Source organism: Xenopus tropicalis, chromosome 3, assembly GCF_000004195.4.
Source record: "Xenopus tropicalis strain Nigerian chromosome 3, UCB_Xtro_10.0, whole genome shotgun sequence".
NCBI classification, from domain to species: domain Eukaryota; kingdom Metazoa; phylum Chordata; class Amphibia; order Anura; family Pipidae; genus Xenopus; species Xenopus tropicalis.
The window spans coordinates 7956364-7969557 of NC_030679.2; the positions used below are offsets into that span (position 1 = coordinate 7956364).

Genomic DNA, 13194 nt, shown 5'->3' on the forward strand with positions numbered 1-13194 from the left:
TAGACCCATCCATAAGCCCAACTAGATCCTTTCATAGAAGCACCTACATGGCTCCTATGTGGTTCCTGGTTAGACCCATCCATAATACCAACTAGATCCTTACATAGAAGCACCTACATGGCTCCTATGTGGATCCTGGTTAGACCCATCCATAAGCCCAACTAGATCCTTACATAGAAGAACTTACATGGCTCCTATGTGGTTCCTGGTTAGATCCATTAATGTGGTTCCTGGTTGCAAAAAAGTAGCTGCAACTAGTAGCCCAGTGTGTCTTCACCTTAAGGGTGAAGACACACGGAGCTACTAGTAGCAGCTACTTGTTGCGGCTATTAAAATGCTGATCATTTACTGACAATGACAATGCTGATCATTTACTGATAACTGTTTCTACGTGTGTTTTAGGAGAGGCAATTCTCAGTATGGAAAGGTATTTTCTGAAGTTTAGTAGCTGCAAAAAAGTAGCTGCTACTAGTAGCCTTGTGTGTCTTCACCCTAAGGGTGAAGACACAGAGAGCTACCAGTAGCAGCTACTAAAACAGACAATGTTGATCATTTACTGATGGGTTTTAGCAGAGGCTAGTGCTGGGCGGTATACCGGTTTAACCGGTATACCGGTTTTTTAAAAAAAAAAACGATATGGTTTTTTTGGGGCCACCAATATTTATTATTTATTTTTTATTTATATACCGTCAAATACCGTGATACCGATATAATTTTGAAAAATACCGTGATATAAATTTTTGGTCATACCGCCCAGCTCTAGCAGAGGCCATTCCCAATATTGTCTATGGCAGGGGATTTTCTGGCCTTTAGTAGCCATGGCAAGTAGCTGCTACTAAGTAGCTCCATGTGTCTTCACCTTAAGGGCTACTAGTAGCAGCTACTTGTCTCGGCAACTAAAATAAACAATGCTGATCATTTACTGATAACTGTCTCTACGTGTGTTTTAGCAGAGGCAATTCTCAGTATTGTCTATGGCAGGGGATTTTCTGGCGTTTAGTAGCCATGAAAAAGTAGCTGCTTCTAGTAGCCCAGTGTGTCTTCACCCTAAAGGTCCCCACACACGGGCCGATTGTAGCTGCCGATATGGGTCCCTTAGACCGATTTGGAAGCTAATCGGCCCGTGTAGGGGCACTAACAACGGGCCTGCCTGCCCGACCGATATCTGGCCTGAAATTGGGCAGATATTGATCGTGCAGGTTAGAAAATCTAGTCGGATCGGGGACCGCATTGATGCCTATACCCGTCATTATAATTTGATCGTCTGGGCCCCATTACCCTGGATTCTCCCGATATCGCCCACCCGTAGGTGGGGATATCGGGAGAAGATCCGCTCGCTTGGCGATGTTCTTAAGGAGTATGGGCACCTTAAGGGTGAAGACACACAGAGCTAAAAGTAGCAGCTACTTCTCTCGGCTACAAAAATAGACAATGCTGATGTTTTTACTGATAACCGTCCCTACGTGTGTTTAGCAGAGGCAATTCTCAGTATTGTCTATGGCAGGGGATTTTCTGGAGTTTAGTAGCCGTGGCAAGTAGCTGCTACTAAGTAGCTCCAAGTGTCTAACACAGAGCAACTAGTAGCAGCTACTTGTCGTGGCTACTAAAATAGACAATGCTGATCATTTACTGATAATTGTCTCTACGTGTGTTTTAGCAGAGGCAATTCTCAGTATTGTCTATGGCAGGGGATTTTCTGGAGTTTAGTAGCTGCTACTAGTAGCTCAGTGTGTCTTCACCCTAAGAGGGGTGCTAATATCAGTTGAAAGGGGGTGTAATGGGCCCATAGATGCCTCGTATATTCTGCTGTGTCAGGTATCAGATACCACAAACTGCTGTGGCAGCGCTGAGAGGGTTAAATACAACCCATGGGCCCCCTTTCCCTTATGCGCCGGGTTTATTTTGGATCCGCTGTTTGTTTAAGGAGATAGGAGAAGATTTACCGCCGCGCAGTCTGCTGTCTGCAAATACCCGGCTCCGATAAACAGCATTTCTCTGTATTTGCAAAACAGATGGTCGCGGCGTTTCCTCCGACAGAAAACCATTCCTGTTTATTTATCAAGTGATAACAATTTCCCACTCGGCTTTACCGCGCTCGCTAAAAAAAAAACTGGTTCAAAAAAATATAGAAAAATGTGCGTTATTGTCGGAACCGGTCCTGGTCTGTATGTGACCAGAGGGTGAGGTTCTGGCGCTTTGGGCCCGGCCTGCCGATGGGGTCAATATAAATGTTTGTTTCGTGTTCCACCAACATTCCATTAGTTCTGTTATGGTCAGTTGCTTAGCAACAACAGCAGGCAGTTAATTACAATAACTTTTGTGCCTCGGGATGGATATTTATAGCCCCCCAGTGGGATGTTTAATAGATAAGCCCAAGAGTCCCCCAAACGTCACATACGAACGCATAGCCGGCCAGACTTTGTAGGTGGCGGAAAATAGTTTGCAGTGTTCTCTATGGGGTGCGCCACATGGCTACAGGGAGTAGCAACTAGGGATACACCGAATCCCGGCATAAAACTGTGGCAGCATAGGGATTCCCCTGTACTAAGCACAATTCAGCAGGAACAGCCCCCTAAGTTTGCTCATAGCCTGTACAGAGAGATACCATAAAACTATGGCACATAGGGATTCCCCTGTACTAAGCACAATTCAGCAGGAACAGCCCCCTAAGTTTGCTCATAGCCTGTACAGAGAGATACCATAAAACTATGGCAGCATAGAGATTCCCCTGTACTAAGCACAATTCAGCAGGAACAGCCCCCTAAGTTTGCCCATAGCCTGTACAGAGAGATACCATAAAACTATGGCAGCATAGGGATTCCCCTGTACTAAGCACAATTCAGCAGGAACAGCCCCCTAAGTGTGCTCATAGCCTGTACAGAGGGATACCATAAAACTATGGCACATAGGGATTCCCCAGTACTAAGCACAATTCAGCAGGAACAGCCCCCTAAGTTTGCTCATAGCCTGTACAGAGAGATACCATAAAACTATGGCAGCATAGGGATTCCCCTGTACTAAGCACAATTCAGCAGGAACAGCCCCCTAAGTTTGCTCATAACCTGTACAGAGAGATACCATAAAACTATGGCACATAGGGATTCCCCTGTACTAAGCACAATTCAGCAGGAACAGCCCCCTAAGTTTGCTCATAACCTGTACAGAGAGATACCATAAAACTATGGCAGCATAGGGATTGGTAAGTGGGGGTAAGTGAGCCGGGGATGGGTTGGAAATATGCAGGACCTCCAGTGCCAGTAGAACTTGGCCCATCGCTGGCCTCCAGGCCAACAATTGGATCAAAATGGGGTCCTAGAGAGAACTGTCAGTATAGAGTGTGCCCCATGCGTCCCTTGCCCAATGGGATTTTAGAACTTGCCCAACACATACCAGCCAATTGGGAAGCACCAAACATGGCAGTGACGCCAACCTAACAAGACCTCTCCCAATCAGAAGATGGCTGCTGTCCATTATACCCCAAACTGCTGCGCCGCTCCCTCCGCCAGGTCTGGAAATTGGCTAAATAGGCCCCGGAAGGAGGCATCTGCCATCCTCAAAGGGCGGAGGCACTAAGGGGGCGGAGGCAAGACACTGCCCCGCCCACCGGAACCAGGGAAAAAAAAAGGCCATAAATCCCCAAGAGACGAGTTTAGATCTCTTTCATCAGGATCTCCCTGGGCCGCCTTAAATGTCCCAGAATGCTTTGGTCTTGGCAATGACACTATTTCCACCCTCGAATGCCCAGCGGCGCTAACGGCAGATAAACATTAAATAGATATTGGCCGTTTAATGTTGTTTTTACGAGGATGGGACAAACCTGTTACGGGTTCATATATCGGATCATATAATTCCATCTGCCGTCACTATGGCGGCCTATTGCAGTCTGACGTGGTACTGTCGCTTGTATTCCACTGACTGCCTCCTGGGTCTGTGCTTGGCCAATTCAGCAGGAACAGCCCCCTAAGTTTGCTCATAGCCTGTACAGAGAGATACCATAAAACTATGGCACATAGGGATTCCCCTGTACTAAGCACAATTCAGCAGGAACAGCCCCCTAAGTTTGCTCATAGCCTGTACAGAGAGATACCATAAAACTATGGCACATTGGGATTCCCCTGTACTAAGCACAATTCAGCAGGAACAGCCCCCTAAGTTTGCTCATAGCTTGTACAGAGAGATACCATAAAACTATGGCACATTGGGATTCCCCTGTACTAAGCACAATTCAGCAGGAACAGCCCCCTAAGTTTGCTCATAGCCTGTACAGAGAGATACCATAAAACTATGGCAGCATAGGGATTCCCCTGTACTAAGCACAATTCAGCAGGAACAGCCCCCTAAGTTTGCTCATAGCCTGTACAGAGAGATACCATAAAACTATGGCACATAGGGATTCCCCTGTACTAAGCACAATTCAGCAGGAACAGCCCCCTAAGTTTGCTCATAGCCTGTACAGAGAGATACCATAAAACTATGGCACATAGGGATTCCCCTGTACTAAGCACAATTCAGCAGGAACAGCCCCCTAAGGTTGCTCATAGCCTGTACAGAGAGATACCATAAAACTATGGCACATAGGGATTCCCCTGTACTAAGCACAATTCAGCAGGAACAGCCCCCTAAGTTTGCTCATAGCCTGTACAGAGAGATACCATAAAACTATGGCACATAGGGATTCCCCTGTACTAAGCACAATTCAGCAGGAACAGCCCCCTAAGTTTGCTCATAGCCTGTACAGAGAGATACTATAAAACTGTGGCACATAGGGATTCCCCTGTACTAAGCACAATTAAGCAGGAACAGCCCCCTAAGTCACAACCTGTACAGAGAGATATGTTCAGAAGAAAAATCAAGCCTGTCTGATTGATATCTGGACAATTTTTGGCCAGATATTGGTCAAGGAGGCCTGTAGGAGGGCCCCAAACACTGGCAGTCAGTCTTAACAAACCAAAATGGCAGCTGAAATCTGTCCGTGTATGGCCACTAGTGATGAGTGAAATTTTTCAGCAAGCATGGATTCGTGGCAGATTTCTGCTTTCCGCCATTGGTGGATTGTCCTGTGTGGCAATTCAGCCACATAGCCATTGGCTAGCCCTAAGCATAACGCAGAAGGAAGATGCCGTTTGAGCTCGGGGAGAGGGAGATGTTGCCGGGCTCATTTCATTAAGGGCCAAAGATTTTAGTTAGTTACATTAACCCCCAACAGAAAGGCTCCTGATTCTTTGCAACAGTGACCGCTCAGTCCCAACTACTATCTTTCTGGCCAAAGGATAAACAAACTCCCAGACATCTTGTCTCTGCCTAATTATCTGCAAACAGTCATTTACAGAAGTTCCATAGAAACTCTAAAGATACATAGGGAGACGATTTTTTGCTCCGTGAATAAGACTTAAGGGCAAGCACCCACGGAGCGACTTATGTGCCCATTCACCTTCAGATCCGCTCGCTTGGCGATGTCACCCTGGGGCAAAACGATCGAATTGTAACGACGGGTATAGGCAAAGTCGGTCCGGGTCATTCATTATAATGGGCGGGGCTTGTAAGGGAGTGGGTGGGGTTGTGGTCGCTGCTTATTAGAAGGCATTTTTATAACTGGGTCCTCATTATACAGGTTTTAGGGCCCAGCGTTGTTGAACTAATACTTGGGGCCCTGTTAACTTAAGGTGGCCAAACACATAAAGATCCGGTCGCCAAGCGGATCTTCTCCCAATATCCCCACCTACGGGTGGGGGATATCAGGTGAATTCAGGCTAATTCAGTCATTTGGCCCTGGGGCCAAATGATCTAATTAGGGCAACGGGTATAGGTTCAGTCGATTCGGGGACCGCATCAACGAGCCGATGCGGTCCCCGATCCGACTAGATTTTTTAAACTGCCCGATCGATATCTGCCCGATTTCAGGCCAGATATCAATCGGGCAGGTTAAAAATTTAGTCAGATCGGGGACCGTATTAACGAGCAGACGGACGCCAATACCTGTCATTCTAATTCGATTGTTTGGCTCCAGGGCCAAACGACCGAATTAGCCTGAATTAGCCCAATATGGCCCACCCGTAGGTGGGGATATCGGGAGAAGATCGCTCGCTTAGCGACCTCGCCAAACGAGCAGATCTTAAGGTCCCCATACACCTTCAGATACACTTGCTTGGCGATGTCGCCAAGTGATCGGATCTTCTCCCGATATCCCCACCTACGGGTGGGCCATATTGGGAGAATTCAGGCTAATTTGGTCATTTAGCCCCTATACGACGGGTATAGACACAGTCGGGGGCCGCTTCAACGAGCCAATGTGGTCCCCCCGATCCGACTAAATTTTTTAACCTGTCCGATCGATATCTGCCCAATTTAGGCCAGATATCGGTCGGGCAGGCCAGTCGTTAGTGCCCCTACACGGGCCGATAAGCTGCTGAGTCGATCTAAGGGACCCATATCAGCAGCTACAATCGGCCCGTGTATGGGGACCTTAAGTCGCTCCATGGGTGCTCGCCCTAAAGGGGACATAAACCCAAACATGACATTCCCCTTCATAAGGCCACATTTTATTTTTGCATCTATTTCCCCTTTAAAAATAAAATCAGCTTTGCCATCCAATCCCCCTCTCACTGGCAGCGCCAAAGGAGTATAAACCCAAGTTATTCAGCAATTTAAAGTCATGACTTTAAGGGGTCAGAACCCCAACCTGAACCCGGGATTCAGCGCCCCCCTCTGTAGAAGTAACAGCGGCGGAACTGTCCCTCTCTGCCCCGAGAGCAGAATGAGCGACATCTCAGCCCCGGCCCATTCAGTAGCCACAATGCCCCCTCTCTCCCAGGACAAAGGCTTCTCTGGGTTTGGGGCCCATTGTTTCCCCCGGAGCTGCGGTTACTGTTAACCCTGCGGGAGACACAAAGGGCAGCCCCCACACATACATTAAACTAAAGATAATATGTAGCCAATCAGGAGAGAGAACTGTCACAATCTGCTGCATAAATAAATCTGAGCCGATCAATAACGAATCAATAACAGCTACAGCATTGAGATTGCTATACCGGCTTTAAAGAGACAGTACCGACCGGAATGTCCAGCTGTGGGCTAGGGTACACTGGGGGTGGGGGATACACAGACAATAAGCTCATCCTGTACTGTCTAAGGGAAACACTATGGCACCTCCTACCCATATGTATAAATACAAATATACAGAGAAGGAATGTTCTGGGCACACAATAAGCTGTACCCCCATACTGTACTGTCTAAGGGAAACACTATGGCACCTCCTACCCATATGTATAAATACAAATATACAGAGAAGGAATGTTCTGGGCACACAATAAGCTGTACCCCCATACTGTACTGTCTAAGGGAAACACTATGGCACCTCCTACCCATATGTATAAATACAAATATACAGAGAAGGAATGTTCTGGGCACACAATAAGCTGTACCCCCATACTGTACTGTCTAAGGGAAACACTATGGCACCTCCTACCCATATGTATAAATACAAATATACAGAGAAGGAATGTTCTGGGCACACAATAAGCTGTACCCCCATACTGTACTGTCTAAGGGAAACACTATGGCACCTCCTACCCATATGTATAAATACAAATATACAGAGAAGGAATGTTCTGGGCACACAATAAGCTGTACCCCCATACTGTACTGTCTAAGGGAAACACTATGGCACCTCCTACCCATATGTATAAATACAAATATACAGAGAAGGAATGTTCTGGGCACACAATAAGCTGTACCCCCATACTGTACTGTCTAAGGGAAACACTATGGCACCTCCTACCCATATGTATAAATACAAATATACAGAGATGGAATGCTCTGGGCACATAATTATTAATGCACTCATTTTTTTATATAGAAATGTACAGGTAACCTGGAACACTCATATTAACAAATGACTACTGCTCCTGAAAGTAGCATATAATGGCTATGCTGCTAAGGATTCTGGGAAATGGAGTTCCCCAAAGAGCAGGAAGACTAACAATACTAATCATTTTTGACAACCTTAATATATGATTCTATATTTACTGGGCTTCTCCATACAGACATGCTGGTTAATAAAGCGTCTCCCAGCCCGGGAGCTGCCACATATGTTGAAAGACGGCAGGTCTGAGCAGTTTACGTCACGTGACCCACGCGAGCCACATTGTTTCCCAAGGAGGATAGTGCCTCGCAGCCTTTATAATGGGCGGGGCTTGTAAGGGAGTGGGTGGGGTTATGGTCGCTGCTAATTAGAAGGCATTTTTATAACTGGGTCCTCATTATACAGGTTTTAGGGCCCAGCGTTGTTGAACTAATACTTTGGGCCTTGTTAACTTAAGGTGGCCATACACGCCTGGCGAGGCCACCAAACGAGCGTATTTTCTCCCGATATCTCCACCTACGGGTGGGGAATATCAGGTGAATTCAGGCTAATTTGGTCGTTTGGCCCTGGGGCCAAACAGTCGAATTTGAACGCCGGTAATAGGCACAGTCGGTTCGAGGACCGCATCTACGAGCCGACGCGGTCCCCGATTCCGACCAAATTTTTTAATCTGCCCAATTTCAGACCAGATATCGGTCGGGCAGGCCCCTCATTTGTGCCCCTACATGGGCCGATAAGCTGCTGAGTCGGTCTAAGGGACCCATATCGGCAGCTAGAATCGGCCCATGTATGGCCACCTTAAGGACGTATACCCCCCAATTGCCCCAGTTTAGAGCAAATTTACCTTTAGTATTGTAGGGGCCCCATGCGGGGGGTATCAGTGGGCAGTTTCATTGGTGCAAGTCCTATGGTTTGGTGTAGGCTACACAAAGCATTAAGACAGGTTTAAAGGGGAAATTCGCCATCCTAATCAACTTCCCAATGCAGCAAAAGCCAGTCCCAGAGTTAATCTCTGCTACATTGTGTCAAGAGTCAGAACCAGATAACAGAAAAGGATAAACAAACACCCGCTTTCAACCCATAAAAAAAAGACAAATTCAGCAGAGAGTCCTCGGCCAGTGAGCTCCGGGTTTTATCTGTCGCCGGCCCTTTAACGTCTCTCTCTTGCCGCACTCAGCAATATCCCTGCTGTTCCCTGGGGGGCTCCGCGCTCTACTTAGTCAACATAAATGATTATCATCTTGAGAGTGGCCCCTTAGCCAGACGGGAGGGGAAGCCAGCTGGGCTCCACATCAAACAGGGGGCCACATCTTATAGTTGAACAAAACACGGCTTTCTGTATCCAAATTAAATTACCCAGCATCATTCTAAAGGGGATATAAACCCAAACATAAAACGTGTAATGAATGCAGATTGGAAAGTTGCTTAGAACGGCATTCTTTTTATTATCATGCAAAGAAACACAGTTCTCGGGTAAATTTCCCCTTTAATTAATGAAGCTCGATGATAATGACATTTGCAGTTATAAAGGCGTAAACGTGACTGCGCTGTTTACGAGGATCACAAGAGTGGTGATGTCATGATGATGTCATAGTTAGTCAGCGCTTGTGACTCATTAACAGGGGGAAATTACAGCGCGGCTCTGCTGGCGTCAGAGGGTCGATGACTTATCCAACAGAAATAAACAGAATGATCTTTATACTCAGAGCTTGTAGGGTGTTATATCCAGATACATCTAACTGGGTATTACTCACAGCTCCCCTTCTGTAGTACCATTAGTATATTATGGGATAATAGCCTCTGGGAAGGGACTGGGGCTGTGGGATAGCAGGTATAGTAGGGAGAGATGGTGCCTATGGTAGCAGTGGGGGGATAATAGCCTCTGGGAAGGGACTGGGGCTGTGGGATAGCAGGTATAGTAGGGAGAGATGGTGCCTATAGTAGCAGTGGGATAATAGCCTCTGGGAAGGGACTGGGGCTGTGGGATAGCAGGTATAGTAGGGAGAGATGGTGCCTATAGTAGCAGTGGGGGGGATAATAGCCTCTGGGAAATGACTGGGGCTGTGGGATAGCAGGTATAGTAGGGAGAGATGGTGCCTATAGTAGCAGTGGGGGGATAATAGCCTCTGGGAAGGGACTGGGGCTGTGGGATAGCAGGTATAGTAGGGAGAGATGGTGCCTATAGTAGCAGTGGGGGGGATAATAGCCTCTGGGAAGGGACTGGGGCTGTGGGATAGCAGGTATAGTAGGGAGAGATGGTGCCTATAGTAGCAGTGGGGGGATAATAGCCTCTGGGAAGGGACTGGGGCTGTGGGATAGCAGGTATAGTAGGGAGAGATGGTGCCTATAGTAGCAGTGGGGGGATAATAGCCTCTGGGAAGGGACTGGGGCTGTGGGATAGCAGGTATAGTAGGGAGAGATGGTGCCTATAGTAGCAGTGGGATAATAGCCTCTGGGAAGGGACTGGGGCTGTGGGATAGCAGGTATAGTAGGGAGAGATGGTGCCTATAGTAGCAGTGGGGGGATAATAGCCTCTGGGAAGGGACTGGGGCTGTGGGATAGCAGGTATAGTAGGGAGAGACGGTGCCTATAGTAGCAGTGGGGGGATAATAGCCTCTGGGAAGGGACTGGGGCTGTGGGATAGCAGGTATAGTAGGGAGAGATGGTGCCTATAGTAGCAGTGGGGGGGATAATAGCCTCTGGGTGGGTTCTGTGAGTAGAACACTGAGTAACTGAGGGGCTACAGGTCTGACAGTTCATGTAAGACAATTACTAAAGAAGTCTCTGGTGGAAGTGACTGTCGGATACAGATTAATACCCCAAGTGATGAGACAGAGGGGGTTCTGGGGGGGAGGGAAGATGTTGTTAGTACACGAGGGGTGGGTAGGGGGTGCCTGGGTGAGAGGGAGACATACTATCTTCCCAATTTATTAATAGAGCGCTTAGCTGGCAGTCTGTGAATCAGCGGGGTCAGCGGTCACAAACATTAGATAAAGCGCTGCGGTTACAGGAAATCTCTCTAAATAAACTGAGCAACACAGCAAAAATTCTTCCTCGAATCCCAGTTTAAAGGGGAGAATTTGGGGAACAATAAGGGCTTTGTGGCGCCGCTATGTTAGAAATGTCCGAACTCCATCATTGGTAAAGACAAGAACACAATGTACTAGAGCTAATTTGGTCAGTTTGTGTGCGGCCAAGTCCCTCTGCTGGGTTATGGGGGGGAGCGCGTACCCGGGGCGCAAGCAACATTAGGAAATCCAGCAACAGAAATGAGCGAGTTTGGGGCTAAGGATAAATTATTTGTACTAATGGGCTGTTCCTGCTGGACTGTATATTACGAAAAGCCCTGGAAGGTGTTTTGGCTACAAAAGAAGTTGAGTTCTAGATTAATCCTTCTGCAATGTCAATTGGTTTGACCCAACTCTCACCCTTCTTCTTTCTACCTACTGCATGCCTTTGCATATAGCACAATTTTGTTCTAGGTTCCTCCTTATTGAATGACTTTGGGTATAGCACAGTTTGGGTCTAGCTTCTTCCCTACTGCATGACTTTGTATATAGCACAGTTTGGTTCTAGATTCCTTCCTACTGAATGACTTTGGATATAGCAGTTTGGTTCTAGGTTCTTCCCAACGGCACAATTTGCTATACATAGTATGATTCTACATACCCTCTAGTGTATACTACACTGGTTCTAGATAGTCTGTAGTGCATGCATTTGGCTATACACAATATGGTTCTAGATACCCCCTGTAGTGCATCCTTTTAGCTATACACAGTATGATACCCCTGTAGTAGATGCATTTGGCTGTACACAGTATAGTTCTAGATACCCCTGCCTTTGGTTATACACATTATGATTCTAGATACCACCACCTTTGGCTATACCTCGTATAGTTCTAGATTTCCCTACCTTTAGGTACATACAGTATGGTTTTAGATACCCCTGCCTTTGGCTATACCTTGTATAGTTCTAGATACCCCTGCCTTTGGTTATACACAGTATGATTCTAGATACCCCCGCCTTTGGCTATACCTTGTGTAGTTCTAGATACCCCTGCCTTTGGTTATACACAGAATGATTCTAGATACCCCTGCCTTTGGCTATACCTCGTACAGTTCTAGATTTCCCTACCTTTGGGTACATACAGTATAGTTTTAGATACCCCTGCCTTTGGGTACATACAGTATGGCTCTAGATACCCCTGCAAGCATTTGGCTATACACAGTATGGTTCTAGATACCCCTGCAAGCCTTTGGCTATACACGGTATGGTGCTAGATACCCCTGCATGCCTTTGGCTATACACGGTATGGTTCTAGATACCCCTGCATGCCTTTGGCTATACACAGTATGGTTCTAGATACCCCTGCATGCCTTTGGCTATACACAGTATGGTTCTAGATACCCCTGCAAGCCTTTGGCTATACACAGTATGGTTCTAGATACCCCTGCATGCCTTTGGCTATACACAGTATGGTTCTAGATACCCCTGCAAGCCTTTGGCTATACACGGTATGGTTCTAGATACCCCTGCATGCCTTTGGCTATACACGGTATGGTTCTAGATACCCCTGCATGCCTTTGGCTATACACGGTATGGTTCTAGATACCCCTGCATGCCTTTGGCTATACACAGTATGGTTGGTTGGCCACAGCGCAGCCCGTTTGCAGCAGGAAGCGAGCGGTTAATGGGAAGAGGTGCGCTGTGTTTACTAAAGCTTTTGTTATCAGGCAGAGCCCGGGGCCCGGCTGTAACTGCTGATCCATATCCTGCTCTGCCCGTCTCCTCCCTGTCCTCCGCTCCAGAACATTATCCAGCAACAAACAAGTCTCCCAAAACTGGGGCACATCCTGCTCCCCCCCCCCCCCCCGTGCTGGGACAGTAACCAGGGCTTGGGGACAGATGGCAAACACGGCTTTAAGCCGCTCAGTGGAGCCTGCAAACCCTGGCATTGGATTACCCGAGAGAAGCAACAGGCTGTTTGGCTACAACCAAGTTTGCTTGCCCTTAAATCACAAGGAATTGCCCCAGGAAGGGGGAGACCCAACATTACAACCCCAAAAAGTGCAAACTCCCCCCTACACACACCCCTAATGGTGGCCTTAAATGTTGCGATCCACTCGTTTTCCAAGGTAGCCAAACGAGCGGACCTTCTCCCAAGTGGACCTTCGTCGGTTGGGTAGGCCCGTCATACATGGGTACCCAGGCTGCCAAATCGCTCTAAAGGCCTCAGCAGTTGAAATCAGCCCGTGTACGGCCACCTTTAGGGCACCGGCCCATTGGGCTTAGCACAAAACTGCTACAGCCGTCCTGGCCGTCTGACTGACCAA

General features: G+C 47.5%; 1 protein-coding gene across 2 annotated transcripts in view; it reads right to left on the reverse strand.

The window, feature by feature from the left end:
- The window catches only part of hipk2 (homeodomain interacting protein kinase 2), a 49545-nt gene that overhangs the window by 28329 nt on the left and 8022 nt on the right, over positions 1–13194 (reverse strand).